The sequence below is a fragment of the Lathamus discolor genome, chromosome 1 (assembly GCF_037157495.1).
Source record: "Lathamus discolor isolate bLatDis1 chromosome 1, bLatDis1.hap1, whole genome shotgun sequence".
In the NCBI taxonomy this organism is placed as follows: Eukaryota; Metazoa; Chordata; class Aves; order Psittaciformes; family Psittacidae; genus Lathamus; species Lathamus discolor.
Window position 1 is genome coordinate 56,060,819 of NC_088884.1, and position 27,506 is coordinate 56,088,324.

At 37.5% G+C, this 27,506-nt stretch overlaps 1 protein-coding gene across 8 annotated transcripts in view; it reads right to left on the minus strand.

Annotated features, from left to right (window-relative positions):
- Nucleotides 1-27,506, minus strand: part of CCDC91 (coiled-coil domain containing 91) — a 562,122-nt gene that overhangs the window by 86,918 nt on the left and 447,698 nt on the right. The window contains exon 1 of one of the 8 annotated variants that reach the window (XM_065672367.1): nucleotides 5,788-5,884. The exons of the other annotated variants lie outside the window; for them this stretch is intronic. The gene's annotated coding sequence lies outside the window, so the exon portion shown is untranslated. Of the gene's footprint in view, nucleotides 1-5,787; nucleotides 5,885-27,506 lie in introns of those variants that run through there. 8 annotated transcript variants of the gene reach the window in all.

The window sequence follows — 27,506 nt, forward strand, 5'->3', positions numbered from 1 at the left end:
AACTAGAAGTCAAATGACAAAATGACTTATGTATTTGTTCTTCGGTTAAATGATAGATTAGTAGAGACCTTTTGCTTGAATAAAACTGCTACATAGCTCATCTATGTGCTCTTCATAACCTCATCACCTACTCATTTGGAAATGAGTATTCAGTCTTTCATCCAAGTACTCCTCCTCACAGGTTACCTGAACTCTTCCTAATTTACAAGTTCTTCAAAAGATCAAGCGACTTAAATAAAAACTTTTTCACATGGAAGATGCAAGGGCTAGGACTATAAGATGCCTCTTAAAAAGCAATTTTTTATTTATCAACAGAATTGAAAATATTGGGTGGTTTATGATAGAATTTTAGTATCTTCAAGGGAAAAGATAAGCACTGCCCGCCAGTATTATCAAAAATCTTTTGAAAGAAAAAAATGTAGAAACAGCTTTCCAAGACAGGAAACCAGAAAGATTGTACTTTAAAAGCTGCATTTATTGCCCTCAAGTATGCAACAAACAAGGAAACAAAACAAAAAATCAAGCAGACAAAATACAAGCAAACACACAAAGCAGTCAAGGAAGTAGTATTTCTGACCGTCAGATTCCAAAATGAAGACTTCATTAGTAATAAAAACAATCCAATTTAATGCAGTCGCAATCTACCATGTACTTCATAGTTCTGTCTTTCTGATTTAAAATATAAAAATATTTTCCATTGTTAAATTGTTTTTGCAAATCAGCACTGTGATTAAATCAGAAAAGATTTTCTTCTTTTCCCATCTCTCAGCTGTCTGGCAACATCAGCACAAACTGCAACTTAGTAAAAGACTGTGGTGAATTTCTGGAAATTTTTCTACTACCACAGAGGTCCTTCCCTAGGTTTCATGGAGGGACTGATTTAGATTTTACAAAATGATCAGCATTTTTGAGTTGTAGCCCTGAATTCTGTGGCATTTTCATATATTTATAGTTAAACTGCAGTTCCTTTTACAAAAATGCAGGAGAAGTTACTCAGCTAATGAAAGTAATTCAAGATATACACGGCTGTTTAAGCAAAGGTATTACATTGTATTTAAAAAGAAAAATATCTTTCTGATATACGAGTGAAGGATGATCCAAAAGAAACTTTTAAGTTTTATACAATGTGAAAATGTTCATAAAGTTAATTGACTTCAGCTAAAACAGACTTTAGGCTACAGAAACTTTTATTACTGTGAAAGCACATACTCAGAAAAAGAATTCAAAGGGTTTGGAGAAAATCTCCAAATTCAAGTATTAGAATGTCAGAAGGAGACACTTCAGCTGATATCCACTGCTGAAAGTCACCCCCAAGAAATATTTCACTTCAATCACATCTTCCAAAGTTTACTAAATTAATTTCCAAGTTCTTATTGATGACTTGAGTTTAAATTGCCGCTATCACAATGTAAGCACACAGAACTGGATAAATTATTGTCCAATATTCGTATGTGGTAAAAGAACTAAATATATTTTTCCTGCAAGTGGTTTTGTGCTATTTTATTTCTTAAGAACGAAATAACATAGTTGGGTATCTTTTGTACTAATAGTATCAATGTCAACCTTAACCAGTCAAACATTCATGCATTCCATCAACATTCAGCACTTTAATATACAACTCAAAAAAAAAATAACACATGTGAACACAGCCAATAGCAATGGAATTTGTATAGATAGAACACTGCAGACAACAGTGTGCAAACAAGAACTCAACATATTCATGCTCCCTACTATTAAATGCCATTCATAACAGACAGGTGATTTATACAGCTACTGAAAATCGCAGCATTTAAATACTGATCAAAGCAGTCAGTTGGAGAAAGGCAGGCTTTCTAAAGGCAAAAAGATATTTAAGCTATACACTATATATCACATCAACAGCTCCTACTGAGTTTACCAAAAGTTACTTCAAAGGACCGCAGCAGATTTTCTTCCCAAAAAGCAAGACATTATTCCCATCAAGCAAGACATTATTCCCATCACCTCAGAACTGATTATGTCTCAGCCAGAGAAAGTATATTCCATATTCAGCACTGTGTTTTAAAAAACAAACTGCAACAAGTTCATTGGCGTGCAACAAGACTTAAAGCAATTTTGGAAAGGCATGCTAAAACTAATAGAAACATAGAATCAAGTATGACATATTTGAAAAATCAACTATGACATATTTGAAAAATCATGGCAGTCAGGTGAAGTTCCCAACAATTGGAAAAAGGGAAATAAAACCCCCATTTTCAAGAAGGGGAAAATGGATGACCCAGGGAACTACAGACCAGTCACTCTCACCTCTGTGCCTGGCAAAATCCTGGAGCAGATTCTCCTGGAAAGCATGCTAAAATACAAGATAAACAACAAGGTGGCTGGTGACAGTTGACATCATCTATCTGGACTTGTGCAAAGCGCTCAACACTGTCCCACACGACATCCTTGTCTCTAAATTGAAGAGACATCAATTTGATGGATGGACCACTTCGTGGATAAAGAAGTGGCTGGATGGCCGCACGCAAAGAGTTGTGGTCAATGGCTCAATGTCCGGCTGGAGACCAGTAACAAGTGGTGTCCCTCAGGGATCGGTGGTGGGACCAGACCAGCCTTGTTCATCATCTTTGTCAGCGACATGGACAGTGGGATTGAGTATGCCCTCAGCAAGTTTGCCGATGACACCAAGCTGTGTGGTTTGGCTGATACACTGGAGGGAAGGAATGCCATCCAGAGGGACCTTGACACACTTATGAGGTGGGCTGATGGCAACCTTATGAAGTTTAACCATGCCAAGTGCAAGGTCCTACACCTGGGTCGGAGCAATCCCAGGCACAGCTACAGCTTGGGAAAAGATTCAGAGCAGCCCTGCAGAGAGGGACATGGGGGTGTTGGTTGATTAGAAAATGAACATGAGCCACCTTCAGTGTGCGCTCACAGCCCTGAAAGGCAACCGTATCCTGGGCTGCATCAAGAGGAGTGTGACCAGCAGGTCAAAGGAGGTGATCCTGCCCCTCTACTCTGCTCTCGTGAGACCTCACCTGGAGTATTGTGTGCAGTTCTGGTGTCCTCAACATCAAAAGGACATGGAACTGCTGGAACAAGAACACAGCGAGGGCCACGAGGATAAGGGGACTGGAGCACTTCCTATATGAAGACAGGCTGAGAAAGTTGGGGCTGTTTAGCCTGGAGAAGAGAAGGCTCTGTGGAGACCTCATAACAGCCTTCCAGCATCTGAAGTGGGCCTATAAGGATGCTGGTGATGGACACTTCGTTAGGGACTGTAGTGATAGGACAAGGAGTAACTGGTTAAAACTTAAACAGTGGAAGTTTAGATTGGATATAAGGAAGAAGTTCTTCACTATGAGGGTGGTGAGGCACTGGAATAGGTTTCCCAAGGAAGTTGTGAATGCTCCATCCCTGGTGGGTTTTTCAGAGCCTTGGTTGACATGGTTTAGTGTGACATGCACCTGCCCATGGCAGGGGGGTTGGAACTACATGATCTTAAGCTCCTTTCCAACCCTAACTCTTCTATGATTCTATGAATCAGCTAGGTTGGAAAATACCTTTAAATGGAGAGACTTTTTAATAAGAGCATTGATGAAATATGAAAAATAATATTCTAAGCAGTGATTAACTACTTTCATTTATCATCAAATGAAGCACTGACAGAAGGCAGTAAAAGACAGGAGTTTCTGTTGTCAAACATATGTTAAATACTAGTGAGGATTTCCAGGAAATCCTGCAAGAAAATTTATAAGAACCCATGTATACATGGAATAGAAGTAACTTTTAATAGAGAAAAAGCACGTAGGGCAGAATAAGAAAATGGAGAAGAACCTGTTACTGATTCCATCATCTTTGTTCTTACATTGTATATACATGTTTTCTATAATGACCACTAAAGTATTTTGACCTAAGGTTACTTTACTCCACAAATTTTAATACATTTCATGGCTGTAATAACATGATTAATCTATGAATTATTTCATACATCATTTAAACAGAACAAGAGAAAGAGACTCCAAGTTAAGACTCAGTAGTATCAATGTTTTCTTGTCTAACTGCTAATACTTTAATTTTCAGTTCTTCGGCTAAGTGATTGTCAACCAGCTAGGAAGAACTATTTGCTATTTGTGTATGTATAATATAGTTCATACATGCACACATACCTCTGTTTTCAAAGACAAAGCTAAGTTTCTATTCCATCAAAAAGAAATCCTGACTGGTTTGCATGCTTTGTTTGCTGTAAACTGGCAAACGTATGTATCACAAGTAAGCAGGCAGCAAAGTAGGATAGAAAGCATGTTTAAGTCCTGAAGGATGCACTCAAAAACTCAAAGGCTGCGGTGTTCTCTTCAAAGACTGTTAATGCAAGAGCTCTTACAAGATGTCTTTCCCAAAAGATATTTCTTCTTGGATAAAAAGGGAGCTTCTTGCAGGGTTAAGGGAACAGGGCCACACCAATGTTTTAAGAACTATTTAGAAAGAAATTCACCAAGTTTATTCTTAGTTAGGAGTCTTTCACAGCCCTCAGAAGTACATGTGCATTCACCTCTAAAAAAAGTTTGAATAATTTGTTATAAACTTAATTGGTAACAATGCTGAATTCTACCCCTTGTTCTGGTGATGGATGCAGTTCTGGTATTAGCAAACAGCAGCACTAGCTTAACACCTCAGACAGCACTGCAACAATTTTGGAAGCAGCATTTTTAATCACTCATCTATTCCAAAACAGGTAATCAGACTTTCTTCCTCACAGACTAGGAACATTGTTTGTAGTATCAGAATAGGAAAGAATACATTAAGTGCTGACAATCTTCAGAAAGATTTAAGAAATAACACAAAAAGACAAAACAACCCACACAGTCTTACTATGACTAAATGTGGTCTCCTAAAATATGCCTGATACTAGAATTAAGTAACTGTAAAATTGGGCAACAAGAAGTCAACCTCAAAATTACAAAGTTATGGTTGGAAAAGACACAGTAGGTCACCAAGCCCAGCCCATTTCCAAAACACTATAGTTCTCAAGACATCCATGTCCTAAAATGCTGGAGAAGCTCTCCAGTCACATTCTTGTGAAAAGAAGGAAACTTCTCATGGGTTACGAATATGTAAGCCACTGCATTTTCAGTAGATCTTATCAAGAAGTTTGTATTCATCAGATCACAGACTAATTTAGACCAGAATTCAGGGCAGCAGGTCATCCAATACAAGCTCAAAGCAGGTTCAGCGCTGCATTCAGATCAGGTTGCTCAGGCCTTTCTTCTCTATAACTGGTAATAATGCATGATGAATGCATTCAAACACAGACAGTTGTGCATATCTAAGATGCCTGCAAGCTTTCCTACAGAAAACTCAGTCACCAAACCCTGACCATCAGCTTAACACAGCCCACAAGAGCTTTTGTGAAATGCACCTACCTAACAGACATACCAAGATCTTTTGTCAAAACTGTAGGCTCCAAAAAGCCAAGATAACTATCAGTTTTAAAAATAAAACACAACAATAACATAAAAGTCACCATTTAAGAAGCATATATACTGGGAACATCTCTGTGAAAAAGAGCAGAACTGATGATAGATTTCTTTATCACAAAGTTCTAATCAGCTAAGTCATTCATTAAAAATTGCTGATTACAGAATATACAAATCTTATAAGATGCATAACCCAAAGACAAGAATATGAATGTACAGCATAATGGAAACTAAAATAAATTTAGAGCATCTGTAAGATTAAAAAAGCAAACAAACAAACAACAAAACTAAAACCAAAAAAACCCAACAACACAAACAAACAACTTACATTTCTCACTTCACCTCTTGTTGAGATCAGAGCACTACAAGTATCCTGTTTAATAACATGTAGACGACAGAGGAATACTTTCCAGCATTATGGCCAAGAATTCAGTGGCATGACAAACTACATAAACATTACTGAAGATCACTGTCAAAACAAAAGTAAACAATAGCTACAGGCACATTTTGGTTTGGGTTTTGCTTGTTTGTTTTGTTTTTTGAGATTGAGGAATTCTAACTTCCCTTCCCAGCAGTAAATTTCAATTCGTCTACTGTATCTGTCAGGTATTAACTTAAAAAATGGTAGCTATAATGAAGTACTGAAATGTAGGTGCCTTTTTTTTTCCCCCCTCCAAAACTATGAAAAAAAATATGATGTAGTAATTCTCAATCCTTCAAACCAATGGAGAGTTCAATCCTTTTAGTGTTTTATTATTGTTAACTTCCAATTCTGCAGTTTCCTTCATGGCAGTGTCTTGTTCGCAATGAAAATCTTCTACGGACTTATTTTTCATTATTATTATTAAAGAAGCTGACTATTCATTAAAATTGAATGCAGAATTTTCCTACACAGATAGCATGACCCATGTGGTTCACATTCATTTAGTGGTTTGTTATTTAACGAGGAGTCTCTACACTTGTAACAGAAAAAATATTCTGTATTAGTTTTTAACATGAAATCTCCTAACAGCTCCTAAATTCTGCATCAAATTTACAGCATTTATCATCTGGATCTAACAAGGAACGTATGTAATTGAGTAAGGGCTAACATCACAAGACCATGAAGACATGAACCAGAAGGAAATTTAGGACTCTCTCTCAGTTTGGAAAATTAGACTGCACTAGTAATTACAATAAACATGATCTTAAAAATATATCTTTGAAGTAACAAAATTAACATAAGACTTCCATAAGAAACAGTTTCTGCCAAAGCCATAATAAATTAGTTACATAAGAAGAAATAAGGCTAATTTTTTCCTCAGAGATACCTCAAATATTAACAAATACACTACTCGACGTGGAGTGTTCATTAATGAACATTGGATAAGCTATATTTTTTTGATAAGCTATCTATAAGACTTCTGGCAGGAACCAAAGGTAAACAATAGGCAGACCTTTTAAGAATAGAAATACAAACTTTTTATTATTTCAGAAAATGAAGTGCTCAAATAAAACTTGGAAATTGAATTAAGTTTTCCATTATCAGAAGGTAAGAGGGGTGCATTATGATTCTTAGTTTTTGGTTTCAGTTGTGTTGGGGTGAGTGGGGTTAAAGTAATTTTTAACCACAGAGCTAGGCAAACAGAGCTTCAAAATTCTAAGAAAAAGGAGAAAATTAACTCCTTTGGGAAACACTGTTCTATTTAATATTATTTGAACCAATGAAGTGTTGCCAAATGTATATAGCACCCACATCTCTCCATATTAGGAGATGCAAACTTTGATTTTATGCTACATCAGAAAAAAAGAAACCTACTTTTATTTTTTTTCCTTGAAGAAGACCATCTAAGACCTTGCAGAAGACAAAACCACCCCAATCATTCAAGGGCTACAAGACCTACTTCTATCATGAGGCATCACCAAAATGCCCATGTTCTCCATCACATTACAGTGTGTATTCAGTCATATACTTGGACATGTGGAAATCCCTACCACCATGAAGCAGTACGCCTTTCAGCTCACATAATGAAAGGCACAATAATATGGCAGTTAGTTAGCACCTGTATTTGAACACCCAACAGCAAGCCCAATCACACATTAAAGAAGAGACTTCAAGGTTATAGGGAAAAAGAACACAGAGCACATCATAGTAATTTTGTCCTGGAAAGTGAGGCTGGCTTGTTTAGTTTGGAGAAACAGAGGCTCGGGTGAGACCTTACTGCTCTCTACAACTATCTCAAAAGAAGTTGTAGGAAGCTAGGTGTGGGTCTCTTCTCCCAAGTAGCAAGTGCTAGGGCAAGAAGAAACAGCTTCAAGTTGCACCAGGGAGGCTTAGACTGGACATTAGAGAACATTTCTTCACCAAAAAACTTGCCAAGTATTGGAACAGGCTGCCCAGTGAAGTGGCTAAGTCACCATCCCTAGAGGTATCTAAAAGACATGTAGGATCCAGGTCCTTTAACAAGGATGTAAGATTCTATACCCCATGATACAGTATTTTCCCACTTTGATTTTAAAAAGCATTTTTAGAAGAACAATTATAGCATATGATTAGACACTAACATACCTTTTCTAAGCATCATAAAGCTGGCAAAATTTTCAGCAACTGCATAAAAATCACAAAACAGACCTTCAGCTGCATATAGTCTTTATTTAAAAGAAATAATAAAAATATTCTTTACAAATCATATCCTCATCTGAACAGTATTGAACCAATATCAGCAAAAATCTCCAAAATTCCACTAAAGTATTGAAATAATCTGTAAAATCAATTCCACAAAAATTTGTGGTTTAGCACTCATGGGCCCTCCCTTTCAGCATACACTTTTAGCTTTCCTAGACAGTGTTTACAGTGGGAAAAAGCAGAAACTACCTTTCACTGATTGTTACTAAATTCTACACACATGTAAGAAAACCAAACACATAGTATGCATTTATGTATAAGAAAGAATGAATATAAATTGGGAGAGACATGCTTTCTCCTAGATCAATAAAAAGGTGTGACCCTTAGGCCAATATCTAAAATACTACTCTGCTTGTGATTCAAAAATAATTGCAGAGGTTGACTTCCAAGTATTTCCTGAGGTAGAAATCGACCACATGCATGAACCTTTTTTCTCCCTATACCAGACCACAACCCATGGACCACATGAGGATTCCATGTGTAACCATAAGTACTTAGAGTATAGCATAATTCAGAAGGAAAGACTTTGCAAGTATCACAGTGGTACTTTTAGCACATATTTTTAATTAAAAGGTTTGTATACTTTGGCTTCCAAATGTCTTGGTCACCAAGATCTATCTATGGCCATGAAAAATAAAATAAATCTCTAACAAGACAAACATGGATTCAATTACTCATCTCAACTGGTAAACTTCTAGAATTATATTAACACACACACTTCTTGACTGAGGATCTTTTCTACATTTTTGCCCATGATTCTTTGTCAGTGACTCCCAAGTTTAAAAATTTAAGAATTAAAGAATTAAATTTAATTAAAAAATACAATTTTTTTTCATTCTAGATCTTCAAAGATGAACTAAAATAAAACCTTACCAACCCCAGCACAATTATGCTATTACAATATTATTCAACTTCTTTCTCTGTCACCAGTGTCTATAGACTTAATTCTAACAACTTCCATAACTCAAGATTTTACAGAAAGTCCTCCCAAAGTCTTTAGTCTTCACCATGACTGGTTTCTCATGATCACAACATGGACAGATTAGCTTTTGTCCCATTATAAAAATAAAGAATCACAGTTAATTTTTAAGTTTCTGTAATGTCTCTATCACAGATACCTTTCTACTTCAAAAGCCACACACTTTTACAAAACATACATAAACTGCTGTGAGAAGTCTGACAAATCTGATAGAATTCAAACATGCTTTCTGGAGAAAAAAAATTCCCTTCACCAAGACTTCTCCCTTCCCTATTTACCCCCTTTAATTATCAGCATCAAATCCAGACCAAAAATCTCTGCAACTCTGATTCAGACTCATTTCCAGGGTTCTGCTCATCATCAGTGTGTATTCGACAAAAAAAAGTTTAGAAAAGCAGGATTTCTCATCCATTAACTAGGTCACAAATGTAAGGCTAGAAACTCTCATTCTTAACTTATTAATTGAACTAGAGACCATAAAACTGGATGCTGTTTTCTAAAAGACAGAGCCACAACTCTTGACAGGCCTCAGAGTTGCATAGGGATTAGGGCAAGATCCATTGAACAGAAGCTGGAATAGTGAAAATTCTGACCAAATACTGGAACACTACAGACACTGCAGACCTCTCATCCCTGAAGATATTCAGAACTCAACTAGAAAGGGCTCCGAGCCACCTGCTCTAGTCAGACCTGCTTCACGCAGAGGTTTGGATTAGAAAACCTCCAGCTGTCCCTTCCATGCATGGTCTATGATTCAATTATTTCAGTTTTATCCAGAATAATAAAAACCCCAAACAAACCAAAACCAAAAGAACAAAAAACCCTAAACCAAATGAACCACAAACTCTGGAATCTTAGTAGTAGAGGCTGCAAAAAGTGAATCCACCTTTGAGATTGTTCTTCAGTTGAACTGTACTAATAATCACCAACATCTGTCCAGGATCATTTTAGGCTTGCTAATGACGAATCAACTTCAAGAGAGAAGCATGAAAAGTACCTCAAGAAATCTTCACTGTTGCAGGAAGGACAAAATCAGCAAAAACCCAATGAAATATTTCCATCATGAGTTCAAAGAAAACATGACTTACATAAACCTCTGTTTCTTGAAGATGTTTCTTGAACAAGGCTATGGTGCACTTCCAGCATTAAAAAAAAAAAAAAAAATCTTGACAGAAAAGATTGCACTGGGATACTTTCCTAGAAGTAGTAGAAAATTGCTAATTCATTAATTTGTTCAAAACCCTTCCTAAAAACCATTACATTTCATGATTTGACTGTGAATATGGCAAGACAGAAAAGTCTGACGTTTCATAGCTTCTTGAACCAGTTTTACTAATCTCAGCCAGTATCTCTTGGCCTTGATCTGCTATTTAGTACTTCCCTCTCAAGAGAAGCATTCGATATCCATTCCATACAGTTCATACAACTGAACTGCTTAATCTTTTATATGCTTGATTTTTACATAGTGCTTATTCATGTAACACAATCTGTTTACTTAGAAGAAATGAATGGTACAGAAACATCTATTGTTAAGGGCTTGGGAATGCTAGGACAAACAACGGTCTTTCTTCTATGGTCCATGTTTGATAGCTTAAGAAACAAGGGGTTTAAAAGTAAAATAGAAGGGTCATAGTTATTTCAAATGCATTTCCACTTAAAATATTATTAAGCTTCAATAGACTAACAGTTGAAATACTCTGCTTCTCTATTCTTTTCTGTTAATATCCACAGTTTGTAAATGCAATCTGTTCTTTTTACTTGCAAATCAAACTAGTGTGTTCTGCTAGAATTTAGAAGGAGGTGTCAGTATGTATGGAGAAGCTTTCAAAAAGTAAAACCCACCAAGTTCTCTCTCAAGGGAACTTTATAATAGAATCGGGTACCTGAAAATAGGTTTGGCACAATCTTAGTAACAGTTGGAGCATCATAGCAACACAATATGAAAGCATAAACATAAATTTTTGAGTATGTGCTCATATGGATGTGTGGAAACCTGTACAAATAAATGCCATTAATAAAAGAACACTCAAGTCCCTACGTATTAAGCAGCAACATATCCTTTAAAGAAAAAAGGTTTGTTTTTTTTAAAAAAAAAAACAACCACCAGGATAATACTAGATTTTTGGCATGCTGCTCTGTCTCAGAAAGTGAAGTGCCGCATGAATCACCAATTCTAAGAAGCAGCACTACTTCTACTCGAGAAAGAATCTTTCATGTAAAAACAAACAGACAAATAAACAAAAAAAAAAATCTTAAAATTCAGTACATCACTTGATACATAGTTAAAATGAGGCTTTTTCCCTTTATAAAAAATAAAATTGTAAAGGTCCAAATATAAAGGATGCTCAGTAAACCTCCTAGGTAAATATTATGACGGGGATATTGCTTTCCTTTAACTTGTGTATTGACAGTTTGCAAAAAAATGTAAATGTCAGAATTCAGATAAAATTATTCTACCTTTATGTTAGAAAAGCTGACAGGTGACCATGGATACATACACATGGTAACTCAATTATGGAAAATAGGATGTGATACCAACTGTACTAAGTAAAAATATATATCATTTCTTAATTATTGCTGTATTCCTCCTAATACATAGGAAAACTCACTTTTCCAATTAACAGAACTCCTTCCCCTCAGCTTCCTCCAAACCCTGTAAGTGCAATATTTCTCATAGGGAAAGGGTACTAATTTGAGGCAAAAAAAAGATAACAGTCTATTTCTCTGACACAAGACAAGTCCCTTGTTTTGCAAGCTCTGGATATACTATTAGAGGCAGAAAAGACCAGGCACTGCTCCCTCACACAAAAAAATAATGCCTCATCACTGTTTTCTTCCTTTGCTAACACTTGAAGACTTGATGACTTTTTTTTTTTTCCAGAAATCAAGCAGATGAAGTTGATTTTTCATGCTTTCCTAAAGAGATGGCTCAATTCATGGAGAAGCAACTCAAGATGTGATTTTAAATTAATTTTCTTATGACTCTTACAAAGCAAATTGCAAAGGCTTCACATTGTCCAACCTCCAACCCTTAAACAAGTAAAATGAAAATGCTAATTTGCTTTCCAACAGAAAACATTCCTGCCAGAACATCTGTGCATTTTTACTTTTTTCTTCTTCCTTTTTGGTCTACTCCTAAGCAGGTAACACAAGACTTTTATCACATGACCAAGTGGATATTATAATAATTATATGTTAATTATAATAACATAATTATATGTTATCTGTTGCAATCAAGAAAAACATATTTACTCCTCATGGAAGAGGTTGATTGCCACTGATGCCTTTGTAATATGATGAGGAAGTTGGGAACAGAAATAATAGATCAGGCTAGAATGAAAATGGGAGTAGGGCTCAACACCTAAGTCCTTTTCAATCAGAACACAGTGCTTTAAAACAATTTCACAAAGTTGATTCTTTATACTTACTACGAATTTCTAGAATACTCCTCCAGTACCAAAGCTTTTGACCAAGGGCCCATTTCATAAAGAGGAAGGTATTTTCCAAGAGGTCCCATATTCAGCAAGTTACCAGGAAATTTAAGTAATTTAAGTATCAAGTACATGATGAGGGCATTGATATCAAGAACATTACAAATCACTTAACGATTAAACAACAACTGTTTCTCATTCAAGAGGAGTTAAACTCCCTCTACACCCAAACAAACAGACAACATACCAACCAGATTCTCCACCCATCCTATAATCCATTCAGTTTTGTCTCCTTCCCTAGCTAACCTACAAAGCTAGGCAGGAAGCACGTGAAGCATGCCTTAGAAGCACAAACCCAACGATTTTATTTCCCGAGATCTGCACTTCTCCTTAGCAGTTAAACAACATCATATAACAAGGCCAAGCAAGCAGAAATAAAAGAAAAAAAAAAAAACAACAACCAAAAAGCCAACACATATTTTGCTGTGCCACTAAGACAACATTAATCACCTTCAAAATGTCTCTGCCTTCTGCAGTACTTCTCTCTGAAGCAATGATGGCATTGATGGCAGTGCGGTATTAGAGGGGTAAGAATATCCAAATTACACTAGCATGCACACACACAAGCCCCAGATAATTCATAAAACATACACTGCCTCACAGCTAAAATGCAGAATAAATTGCATGAACAAAGTTTATGAAGTATAGGTAATATATGCTGCCAAACCTCCATTCATCACAACTTGTACCTAATCCAAAATGCTCCACATCTTCCCAGTCTAACAGAAGCTAATTGCTCTTTCTTCCATGTAATTTATTTTAAATCACAGTTTTGTCTATCCTCAATGACCTTTGTGAACTGGAAATACATGCATGCCAAATGGGTATTTCTTTTGAAGGATAAAATGACCATGCATGTAGAATACATATACCAGAACAAACTAATCATCAAACCAAAGAAGCATAGAACAGTTTGGGCTGGAAGGGAACTTAAAGCTCATCTAGTTCCAACCCCCTGCCATGGGCAGGGACACCTTCCATTAGACTAGGCTGCCCAAAAGCCCATCCAACCCAGCCTTCTCTGGGCAGACCTGTTGCAGTGCCTCACCACTCTCACAGTAAGAATTTCTTCCCAATATCTAATCTAAATCTCCCCTCTTTCAGATTAAAGTCATTCCCCCTTGTCCTGTCACTACATGCCTTTGTAAAAAGTCACTCTCCACATTTCTTGTAGGCCCCCTTTAGGTATTGGAAGAGTGTTATACGGTCTTCCTTATAACAAACTGTAGTGGCCATTTATTTATTTATACATGTAAGTAGGGAGCTTCTATATAATATACTTGAGATTTCATGGAATTATTTAAGTTAGCAAGGACCTTATGTAGTCACAGAGCTTAATAGCTTTTGAATCCAGCACTGTTTAAAGAGAACTACTGAAATTTATCCAAAAATTACTACGCAGAAGCAATCCCTTCTGGCAACACTGACAAAACAGGCAGAACATTCAGGTCCTAAAGAGTAAACTACGCGTAAAAGTAAGACAGCTTTTAACTACGTTAATTACTGGGCAATTACATATTCTTTAGTCAGCAAAATTCTCAATGAAGACAAGCTTGCTCGACTAAAGTCAGCAAGAAAAAGCTTGCACATCTGAATAATAACCATTAGTACTCTCTACCTACACTCAACAATAACACTAAAAAACCCAATGCATTTAACAGTTTAAAGTTTCAGGTAATTACTATAAGTTTTTGCAGAGACTTCAAGAAAAAAATTATGCCAGTGAACAACTTCAGCTAATCCAGTAATTTTTTAAAATATGAGGGTGTTAAAGAAAATATTAACAGAAAAATCATGGCTATTTTTCTTCACTCATGATGAGTAGTACATTAGGCTACTTTTATAATCAAACCACTGTCTTCCCAGGACAAATACTGCTAAGTGCACAACTTATATGGAAAGTTATTATCATAAAACATTTCACTAAATAAGAACAAAGAAAATCCTTTCTTTTAATCCAAAATGCCAAAATAATTTTAAGAAATTCAAGCCTAGAGCATTTAATGAGAGAAGCTCAAACCCAGCCTGGATGTCTGTCACCAGAATGCTGAATGGGAGGTGCAGTCTGCCAGAAAACAACTAAATTTGACTCTGCGAACTGTTGGTCTCCTTTCACCCTTCCCTCACTTTTGTATTTAGCTTGTGGTTCTATAATTCAAACCAAATGCAGAAACCAGGATTGGATTAATAAACAAAAACTATATAGTAGCCACTACCGTAACTAAGACACTTCCAGTGTTCTATACTTCGTTCTTCCAATTTCAGATGTTCCGTAGTCATTTATAGTTTAAGCAGGTTAAATACAGATATGTACATTTTCCCATGGGATCCAGTGGTGGCATACAAATAAATACATTTATTTTTTTTAAAAATAAAAGACTATTATTTATTACCTAGACTTCTAAATTAGATACTGTAATCAGATCCCACTGTATTTTATGCTTTGATGAAATCTGGACAATTTAACCATACCTGCTACAGGAAGACAATCATTTAAAATACAAATGTGTTAGTTTTTACAACTTCGTTAACTACTTTTTTTTTTTAAGAAAAATTATTCAGGTACGTTATAAACATAATCATTTCCGAGTATATTTTACGCATATCATATAAATCAATTGTACTAAAGTAACCTAGATTTGTTTTAACTATTTTTGAGCACTCCTGCTACTCAGTAGCCTTTATGCAACTTCGATATGCATCCATTTTACTAAAACATGTCTTTAATATAGTTCACAAGAAATTATTAACTTCCTAAATCCTTAAACACACTCTGGAATATATTAAGGCAATCAGGAGGGCAGTATTGTTATCAGTGTGAAAAAGTTTTGCAACCTTTTACTGATAAATTCATTTTCTAGACAGTATTATGTTGGCCCCTTTCAAAAGCATAACAAAGATGGTTTACTTCTAAAAGTGTGCACTGAAAGTATGAAGAATTTATGTTACATATTTTCAATTTGCTATAATTAAAAAAAACCCAAACAACAAAGCAACAAAGAAAAAACCCAACTCATACCTTTGCTTAACCATGAGTGTATCACTGCGGCAACATACCTGTGTGTATATATATATATATATATATATATATATATATTTATACCACGAGACAGAAGAGAGCACATGCACTTGCTTTTAGATATCAAAACAGAAACTATCTATGTATGCCAAAGTCTTCAGAGCCCACAGTCAATTTAAATAAAAGTTTCCAAAAAATAATTTGCCTCTATTTTTGAAATTTTCCGGCACATTAATTCCTGTCTCTTATCCTTTTAAAGAAAATATGTTTCTAAACCACTATTACTCTCTCAACCCTAACAAAAGGCAAGTCAGGCCCCTTTATAAAAGCTGAAGGCAATTCATGCATGTTTTTATAAGGATAACTCCACCAAATCTCAGGTACCTTCAATATTAATAGATATCTGTATCACACACTTTTTAAACACTAGGGAAAACTAGGAAAAATATATTAGCAGAAATCTTAGAATTTATTTTTCATCTTCTCATATTAAAATGAATCTGATCCTGGCGTATCAATATCTCATTTTATCATTCATCATGCTGTAATATTCAATTTCTGTATGAATAATTTTTAAGTGGACTGTAACTTTTAAATTCAGTTTCTGAGAACCTTTCCACAGTCACTTTATGTTACCATAGTACTATACATTACTGCTAATCAACTGTGCAAGAATTTGTCCAGAAAAAGAGAAGCAAACCAAACCATTCAGCTTCCCACGTAACAGATAGAAACATGAGAAAACCCTGAGAACCCACCAGCAGAACATATCACAGGCCACAAGACTTCTCTGGAAACCAGCATTTCAAACTAATTACAACTTTTCTTTAATCTACAGTTGATCAGGCCAAGATTCTGATTTCCAGTCCGGCAGCTTAGAAACTAAAAGCATGATGACTGTGGCATGTATATCACATGGAAACCTCTTTAGAAGCTCTGCCTTATGTCATAAGTTGCACCCCATGGAAAGTCCTTTTAAAAGCTTAACTGGCAAGTCCATGCTGAAATATTTTATTTTCCATCCAAAACTACACTAAATTCCAATCCTCAGAGACAGGATTTCCAGTTTATTTCTCTTTATACACACATACTAAACTCAAGAACTGTAACAGAGGAAAGTGTTGTTAAAGTTTTGAAAAAAGAAAAAGCCTAGTGCAAAGAAGTTGACTGTAGGTCTTTTTTCCTCAGAATTTTCTCTTAAAAAAAAAAAAAATTACTGTCCTGTGCTCTATCAGAAAGACAAGATATTTAAATGAAAACACAGATATTTAATATAAAAGGGTACTAAAACAAATTCAATGCAAAGCAATTCCAACCTTTCTCTCAAACCCAACTCAAGTAAAATGAATTCTAGCAGTGTGTTCTGACAAAGTATTTAATGAAGAAAAATTAAACTGTAAAGAACTACAAGACCGAGTATTGGCAACAGTACACAGAATACCAGATAGCTTTTACCTACATTCAGTTTATTCAAAAGCCTTAAGGAGACACAGAAGGAACTTAACATTATGTAGTACATTACTTAGTATATTTAGCAGTTATTTAGTATACTTATTTACAAGCTAACAGAACTTCAGATTCTAGAGCATGTACAGAAAGAACTATAAGCAAAAAAAAAAATGTTTTCATGGTACTAGATGAAAAGTTTCAAACAGATTAAACTATCATCAATATTTTCCTAATTATTTGTTATACGTACTTGGTGTCTCCCACTCTATGAAGACTTCAACTGTTACTAAAGTAAGGAAAAGACAGGTCTTTCTTATTCTTCTCCTTAAAATCTGTTTTGTTCAAAACTAGTTTACAAACAAATCGTTCTTCTGATTAAACACAGGCTCTTGCACTGGCAAAATGATTCAACACCACCTTCTTCACCAATCCATTCCTTGCAAGAAATTACACTGTAGCTAAAACTAAAGCAAATGCAATCAATAACAAGCAGAACATATAAGCAGTCTGCTGATTTCTGTGGCTCTGAAACATTTGAAAATAAACCATTCCATAGAACCTGTAGTAGAAAACAGAAGAGTGGTGGCTTAAGAATGAATTTAGCTACTTGTCTTTACTTGCAAAGGGCATCTATTCATATTTACTTAGACACCAAGAGTGTTTCAAAAGTGTATTCTTAGTACGGACTTCTAAATCGATATTCGAAGCAGTTCACTTTTGGTTTAGCACTTTTGCAGCTCAATTTGACTAAGTTTGACATTACCACTGCAAACTGACCTAAGGACTCATTTGTCACACCCACTAGATAACCATCTCAGAGGTTTTCCAGAAATATTAACGGAAAAGCACAACCAGTGCTATTTTCCTTTGTATAAAAAATTACTTTTGCTGGCCTGGAAAAGAAATGACTAGCAATGAAACAAGTGCTATTTTCATGTCCCCTATCTGAAGTTCAAATTAGTTTGGTCCCTCAACTATCTACAACAACCTAACATCACAAAACCATTTCCAAACCTTTGGAACTTTTGTATTTTGAATCTTCAAATTTTAACTGCAGCCTAGCACAATTAGTTGGTGTCATCTGTTATTACCTACTCTCTCCCACACACTAATTCTCACAGGTAACACTTAACATTCAAATTCACTTCCTTCTCTGATCTAAATGGTTTCTGAATATAAATTTCACTGCTCGTTGTGTAATTAGTGCAGCCCATTTACTCCATGTAGCATCAGTTGCATGATGTGTAGAAGAGACCCTGTCTTTGAACATCCAGCCCAGTATGGGCAGCCGGGGTGCCAGGAGGAGCTGTGCTTCAGTGCCAATCACTTCCGAAACAGCTCAAACCCCTTCATAGGCTGCCAGCATCTCTCAGTTGGGGTATAGCTGGCCTCAGATCCTTTGTATCCCTGACTGAAAAAGACAAGGGGTCGACCTCAAGTCTCCCCTTGAGTTTTCTGCCAGAGGCTCTGGGTAGGATCATTCCCCCCCGGCTGCGGTGTACAGTACATTTTTCACATCTGGCCTGGTCCGGACTGGTCCGAGGGCTACTGCATGGACTCTCTCTCGTTTAATCTGCTCAAAGGCTTGTTGTTGCTCAGGACCCCATTTAAAACCATTCTTCTTCCAGGTCACATGATATAGAGGGCTTACAATCGAACCATAATTTGGGATGTGCATTCTCCAGAACCCCACAGCACCCAAGAAAGCTTGTGTTTCTTCCTTATTAGTTAGTGGAGACATTGCTGTTATCTTGTTGATCACATCTGTGGGGATCTGGCAATGTCCATTGCCATTTTATTCCCCAAAATTGAATCTCCTGTGCAGGTCCCTCGATCTTACTCCGTTTAATGGCAAAACCGGCTTTCAGCAGGATTTGCATTATTCTCCTCCCTTTCTCAAAGACTTCTTCCGCTGTATTGCCCCACGCAATAATGTCATCAATGTATTGCAGGTGTTCTGGAGCTTGCCCCTGTTCCAGTGCAGTCTGGATCAGTCCATGGCAGATAGTAGGGCTGTGTTTCCACCTCTGGGGTAGTCGGTTTCAAGTGAACTGCATGCTCCTCCAAGTAAAAGCAAACTATGGCCTGCACTCTGCTGTCAAAGGAATTGAAAAAAATGCATTGGCAATATCAGTCGTGGCATACCACTTGGCTGCCTTTGACTCTAATTCATACTGAAGTTCCAGCATGTCTGGTACAGCAGCACTCAATGGTGGTGTGACTTCCTTCAGGCCACGATAGTCTACTGTTAGTCTCCGCTCTCCGTTAGACTTTCGCACTGGCCATATGGGGCTATCAAAGGGTGAGCAGGTCCTGCTGATCACTCCCTGACTCTCCAGTCTACGGATCAGCTTATGAATGGAAACCAGGGAGTCCCGGTTGGTGTGATATTGCCGCCGGCACACTGTTGTGGTCATGATTGGCACTTGTTGTTCTTTGACCTTCAGCAACCCTACAACAGAAGGGGGTCCTCTGAGAGACCAGGCAAGGGGGAGAGCTGCTCAATTTCCTGTCTCCAAAGTAGCAATACCAAAAGCCCATCAATACCCTTTTGGGTCTTTGAAGTACCCTCTCCTGAAGTAGTATATGCCGAGGATGCATGGAGCCTCTGGACCAGTTACAATAGGATGCTTTTGCTGTTTCCTCCCCATCAGGCTGATTTCAGCCTCCAGTACAGTCAACTCTTGGGATCCTCCTGTCACTCCAGAAATATAGATCAGTTCCACCCCTTGACAGCTTGATGGCATCAGGGTACACTGTGCACCGGTATCTGCTAGAGCCTTATACTTCCATGGGACTGATGTGCCAGGCCATCTGATCCACACAGTCCAGTAAATCCGATTATCCCCTACCTCCACCCAGCTGGAGGCAGGGCCCCTCTAATAGTCATCACAACATTGGACACTTAAGTCTTGTAGAAAGGGATTATTCTTCATTATCACAGGAGCTGGAGTAAAATCAGGTCTTCCACTCCATCTGGGAACCTGCTCACGAGACCGAAGCCACAGCTTTCATGGGATGATCAGCCTTGACCTTTATTCTCCTCTTCAATTCATGCACCCGTTCCTCCAGAGCTGAAGTAGGTTTTCCATCCCACTTCGTCATGTCTTCTCCATGATCCCGCTGGTAAAACCATAGGGTGGCCCAGGGTGTATACCTCCTGCATCTCTCAAAGAATAGCACGCCTTTTGTTAATAGCTAAGACGTGTGTTGGTACACGTGAGGAGCTGGATAGATCAGATAGATCATCTCGCAATTGTTTGAGGTCCTGGGACAGTTTCTCCACACCTGAGATGATGGAAGGTGTGAAATTGTCTTCGAACTCTTGGAGTTTATGAATCATTTCATCCACTGTTAGTGGTACTACATCATTCCAGGTTACTGTTGCCAATGAATGGGCATGTGATGACAGTGCATTCTGTGTAAGTTTTCGCCACATGGGTCGGGTACATTCGACTTCATCTGGGTCTATGGGTATATCCCCATTATTCAGCTTGATGTAACAGATCATCTCTAGAATGGCCGATTCCCTTAGAGACTGGCTGCCTTTGTCTAAAGTAGTCCACTTGGCCGAACGACTAGTAACATCGTCCTTGTATGGAAACCTTTCCTTCACAGCTGCCAAGAACTGCCTCCAAAGACTGAGGGACTTTTTCTTTCTTGCAATCGCTTTGTCAATTCCCACTTCTCTAGCAAGTGATCCCAGCTGCTTGGCTTCCCTACCTACTAGCTCGTGACCATCGGCCCCATTGTCCCAGCATCGGAGCAAACAGGTGATGATGTGCTCCCCTGGTTGACAGGTAAAATCTTTTTGCATATTCCATAGCTCGGTTGAGATCCAAGGTCGAGAAGTCACCTCTTCTTCGTCATGTGATGATGACTCCTGATCAGATGCTGGCCCAGGTGGCAAGTACATTGTTTCTTCATCTTGCTTCACCTTTCTTGACTCTTTTTTGCTTTTGTTCTTGTGTACAGGGGCAACCAATATTGGTATGAATTGTTCCTCTGGTTTAGCTGCAGTGATTATCACTGTGGTTTGAGTAGTGACTGTACTTGTCACTGTGGGTGGTGTAGCTGATGTGCTTGGAGCTGGGGTAGCCGTGCTGTCTGTTGCAGCCGAAGTTTGAGTAGCGACTGTACTTGTCGCTGGGGGTGGTATAGCTGCTGTGCTTGGAGCTGGAGTAGCTGCGCTGACTGTTGCTTTGCCCTCAGATGCAGGGACATTTTTTTCCTTTTGAAGGTGCTGGATAGTGTTGAACTGTAAGCATAGGCCAAGCCCCAGCACGTTGCCATGATTTGTCCATCTCTGGTATGGCCAGACTGACCACACACCTCATTTAAGTGTTTTACTAATTCTTCCGGATTTTGCACTTGTTCAGTGGTGAAATTCCGAAGCACTGGAGGGGCCCACTGACCTAGATACTTGCCCATACTATCCCACACACCCTGCCACTCATGACTGTCCAGCCTTGGGGAAAATCTCTTGGTCCTCCTATATCGTCGTCTAACCCCAGACAAGGCCCAAACCCAACTCTGCTTAACTCTCGGGACCAGACGAAATGGTTGTGGGCAAAACACACTCTGTATGCGTGCCAACATGGTGATCCCCATCACAACCAGCAAACAGGTGTCAAGGGTATTTAAAGGCCATTCAAAATCTTCAAAACTCTAAAAGGATGCTGTAAACAGTCGGGGGGGGGGGGGGGGGGGGGCAGGTAGAGCTGGGAGGGTAAGAGAATGTCTCCTTCACAGGCTGACCACCCGAAAAGGAGAAAAAAAGATGTGTAATTGCTACACACTCCTATTAGATACCACCCAAAGTATAAAGGTGGTGTCCACACTGGGAACATAAGCCAGATCAGTTTCATGATCAATGATTCTATTGTATTACAAGTCATTACCATAAGGTACAATGAGACAAGAACCTTAGTTCAAGCCTTTCACCAGATAAACACTAACACAGCAAATACTGGCTGTAAGTAAGGTATGACATGCTGAAACTGTGAGATCAAGACCAACAACTTTGAGAGCCAATAAATCAGCATTGTGACGAGTGACTATTAATCCAAAAAAATGAATGCTTATCACAAATATGACTAGACACACTCCAGTCAGATCTGTTGTTATCTCAACCCTTCGTGCCGCACATTGGGCACCAAAAAGAACTGTTGTGGTTTAAGCCGAGGCCGTAAGTCAGCCACGCAGCCCTCTTGGGCTCACTCTCCCCCATTTCTTCCCCCGCCCCCAATCCTGGAGGAATGGGGAGGAGAATCGAAAGAATGTAACTCCCACGGGTTGAGATAAGAGCAGCCCAGTAACTAAGGTATAACACAAGCCACTACTGCTACCATCAATAATAATAATAATGATAAGGGAAATAACAAGGGAAGAGAATGCAGTACCACCCATCGGTACCCAGCCCAACCTGAGCAGTGAACCAGCCCTTCGGGCTAACTCTCAGTTACATCCTGGGCAGGATGTGCTGTGGTATGGAATACCTCTTTGGCTAGTTTGGGTCAGGTGTCCTGTCTCTGCTTCCTCCCAGCCTCCCCTCGTCCCTGGCACAGCATGAGACTCAGAAAGTCCTTGGTCAGACTAAAACATCTGAGCAGTAACTAAAAACATTGGTGTTATCAGCGCTGTTCCCCAGCCGAAAGTCAAAACCACAGCACTGCACCAGCTACTAAGAAGGAGAAAAAACGACTGCTACTGCTGAACCCAGGACACCATCATACCAATGGATGTCTTCTAGAAAACAATCAGAACTGTTCACCTCCTCATCACCCAAAAAGTTTATATATTACTGAGTAACAGTGTCTTTGAAATACCAAAACTGAAGTCTACTGCTGCTTAGAAACCAGAAACGCTGCTCAAAGGAGCACCAATTGTCCTTCTAGCTTTCCCTGATCAGGGAAGGCTATGCAATTTATTTATTCCTTAACTCTTAACTTAAAGAGGTTTTGAGGATCCAGGATTTTACCTTCCTGAAAAAAAAAAAAAAAAATCATTCAAACCAGCCCACTCATCTCCCTTTTCTTTGTTATCAGTGTCAGTTGCTTTTATATCCAAAGTCCTACATCAGATGTGCCTAGACTTCTTCACCAAAAATATACACAAAAAGACATTAAAAATACCACGTCTTTGACCCAGCTGCTCTTTGATAACTAGGAGAACAGGAGAATTATTATGTCTCTGGTGCTAATGAACCAATTAAGCTGGTATAAGCATCTACTGCACGTGTTTCAAAGGCTGCCAGAAGTGATGAAGATTGTCGGAAGAAGTAAACAACCCCCAGAGACCACCACCACAATTCTGTAGGCATGCACGGAACTTTCTAGAAAATTATGTAATCCATATGCAGCCTCATGAATATGTATGTATGTCCAGGGACTATATAAGGACAGCTTGTGTAGCAATATGGGGACACACATTAGGAGCTACCCCCCGTGTCTCCCGGCGCCGTAATAAAGAATACCTGCTTGTCAGCTTGAAAACTTTGTTAGCAAGTTTGCTCCTGGAGTTTTCTTCGAATCACTTCCACCCAACTAAATGTGTACCAAAGTCTAATATCTCCACCATACAGAAGTGTGTACTCTAAATAATGGTCAAAAAAAAAAAAACAAAAACCCAAAAAATAGCTAACCCAGAAAAATCACCCAAAAATAAAGAATACTGACAGACAGTCCTGAAATTTTAAATTTATCTTACAGCTACTAACAAAGCAGCATTCTTAACACAAATGGAAATCATAGGTATGACCTGGTCAGCTCCTCAGCTGAAGCTGGACTGAATTTGGACCACTGATTCTGAAGTGATGATTCTGAACCCACATCACTATGTCCCCAAGGCATTCTGATCTGCTGTACCCTCACCCCTTAAGAAGGTCATTATAAACAGTTTTAGGAAAACACATACAAGCTGCCATACTTCTAGAAAACTTCAGAAGGACACTAAATAAAACCAGATCAGAATGGATGCTGCCTGTTTTGCCTTTTTAAAATAAGGAACTGTATGTTCATTATCACTTACATATTTTGCTTTAAAACAAAAAATAACAAGCTGTCAGAAGTGAAGATATTTTCTAAAGTCATCACTGTCTAAGTAAACACTTCTCTCTGAAATCAGTCTGCAATTCCTCTAATAGTGAAGTACAGAAAGTTTTCCCTCTGACACAGAAGACAATTTTTTTAAATAGGGCTGTTACTGGCCACAAGCACCTACAGCAATCACATATCAAACCCTTTCCACTTTCTTGCTGGTACTCATACAGTAATAGCAAATATAACGTGGAAAAGGAACGAAAGCTGACTTTCAAAGACCTCAGATTAAAACACTGCCTTTCGGAATTCCATACAAGGGCTGCTGTACCAAACAAGGCAAAAAAGTATACCTACCAAGGAGATAAAGACTTGTCTCAACAGCAGACAAAACCCAACCTGGAAATGTAACCTGGAAATCATCACCTTATGAACAAAATATATTTACCAATATAAACTTATTTATTCTATTCCATAAAAAAGAACTTCCATTTGATGGAGAGATACTTATAGTTTCTGCAGTAATATTTATCTGGTTTTAAATACTGACAACTGTATTCTAAAAACTCAATGAGCATCAGAAATACAAAAAAAAAAAATCAACTTAGAAAACACTTAGAAAGACTCTTAGAAAGTCCAGAGTCCCTTAATTATTTTAAGGAACAGAATCTGCATGAGTACATGACGACATAATCCTCCTAATGTTTTCTCTACAGGCTGTTAAACACAAATTATAGTCCACATCCTCTGCTTTTCTGTGTGAGTGGTCCTGTAAATTTAAATTAGATTGACAACTGGCAAAACATTTTTTTTTTTAATATTTAGTTAAAAAAAAGCATTTTAATAAAAATTAATAAGATGTTTTAAATTTGTTTTTACATTTCATTAAATCATTACTAGTAACATTAATGACATACAAAATCATTGCAAAGCATTCTGGAAACAGTAACATTAAGTATGAATTCTACAATAATAAACTGAAAACTGAAATCCACCACACTTTCAGGAACAGCTAACAACTCTGTGGGACTCCACAACCCATTTTTAAAATGAAGCCAACTCATCTTGGAATTGGGGGGGGGGGGGGGGGGGGGGGTAGGTGGGAGAAAAAAGAAGAAATTAAACACATTTGGCCTCCTTTATATTTTTTATAAATTTCCTAAAGTGATGCTTTACTATACAGTCTGAATCAAAATGGCATCAGTTTATATAACTATATACCACAGAATCATGTTGCCTTGATGTTACCATTCCCTTTAGATGCTGACCTAAAACCACAAGAAACCTCACTTATCCATTGAGATTTTCAAAGCTTTACAGTTTCTTCAGCATTACAGAAGATATGTCTCATGTAAATATGTAGACAGAGAAATCAGGAGCCTAATTCTTCATCTGCAGGAAGCACCTATATGCCATAATCTTTCAGAATATACTTTAACCAATGAAGGCAGAGGGCAATCCTCAAGCAATTTCCAGTACTCTAAAAATAGACGTTAGAGACTGTAACTGTAGCCTTAAAATCAGTAGTTTTCCAATTGGAAGAATCTGGGTTTGGATGTTTTGTACCTTAACATGTGCTTGCACACCCTATACCCTTTCTTTCCAAAGAAAATAGTTTTTAATATTGTCAGTCTTTCGTGCCAGTTTCCAACTGTATTCCATGGAGAAGCAAATATCTACATTCCAGTACAGATTGCTTTGCCTTGTGCAGTATCTGCTACTGATACTTATAATCCGAAGAGAAGATGAATAGAAGCAAGAGTCACAATTTGGAACCACCCCTGCTAACAGTGCAATTATTTTGACTGCTTTTTCCTGAAACAAACAAACAAAATGCCCCAAAAATTACTGTTGCAGAGTCACCTGATACTAGTTTACAACACAAAAACCTGCCATCTTTTCCAGAAGGACTGCACTAATATAAGAGAAGCAATATTCCTGGAGTCTAAACATGGAAGAATCGGATAAGACCTGACTCATGCTTCACTGTACTTGGAAACCTGCCTAACTAATATTGGCAGCATTATGATGCCGTAAGTTATCAGATAAGGAGATTCCAAAAATCAGCTAAAACATTAAAATTTGGTTCTCAGATGGAGAAAATTGATTAACAGGTAAAACTTTTACATTCTAAAATTATTACCAGATTTTCTAGTGGGAACCTTAAAAATCACATTTTAATACTGTATTGTTTTCAGTAAGTGGAGGTTTCTAAAGTCAGTGTTGCATTAATTGCCCAAGATTTTAAATCTTCTTTTGCTAAATTAGCACCTTAGCTTGAACATGCCTGATTTTCTTACAAATGAAACTTAGAACTTTGTGCAAATATAACAGAAGACATATTTTATATCAACTGAAATGAGGCACTTAAATGAACATAATTTCCAGATTCTTCTCTGAAAGACATACAAAAATGGAATTGTGATCACTTCAATGTCAAATGGCAAAAATGTTTGTCTTCTTACACAGGGATGAAAAACATTTTTCTTTCCGAGGATCCAAAACACCTTTATAAATATTATGTCCATTACCCTAGCTCTGTTTCAAAGGCTTAAGAACTTGAGTAGGCAGCATCTGTAACAGCGTGATCAACACGAAATATTAGCCTCACGCATGCAAACAAAGGCAGACAGATGTCACATGCAGCTGCTGAAAAACTGCAGAAGAGCTCTGTAACTAAAAATACCCTAAAAATCTCTTTAGGAATATCCATCAACACTTTAACAAATATGTGAAGTATATAATTTAATTCACTTTCTTTTAATTCAAGAAGTCCTCTGTGATTGCTTAAGAAGAAATTTATGGGTATTCAATTCTGCATCACCAACCATACCCTATAATAGAATTTACATTTCTACCCCTTGGCTTCATCATAAGAGTGAACAGAACCCTCAAAATTCATTTCAGTCACTCCAAAAATAAAACCATCAGCTGAGCAGTGTAAAGACAAAAAGCTTGCTATATAAGAAAACCAGAATCCTCCATATTGGTCAATCCCAAACTTTTCAGAAAGAAAGAATATGAATTCTTAACTGTATGTTAAGAAAATCTAGATACTGTTATTCTCCATTAAGAAAATTACAAATCACTTTATTCCTTTCTGTAAAAATAGCATGACTTCTGGAGACTCGGGTCTGGAAATCAGGTATCACTGCTTAAAGAAGACAAAGTGATAAAGGAAGACTAAGGCTGCAATAGGCCTCATTTAAAAGCTAAATCCATCTTTTAATTTTAAAGGTATTTATTTTTGATAATAGAAGCAAGGGTTATTTCCACATCTTAAGTATTCAGAAATATGAGATAACCAAAATGGAAAAAATAACCCCTGCTTTGAATTTCTAATGCATACTTATGATTATAAATATCAAAGTAACAAAGTAGTGAAACATGACAGATGTTAACATACA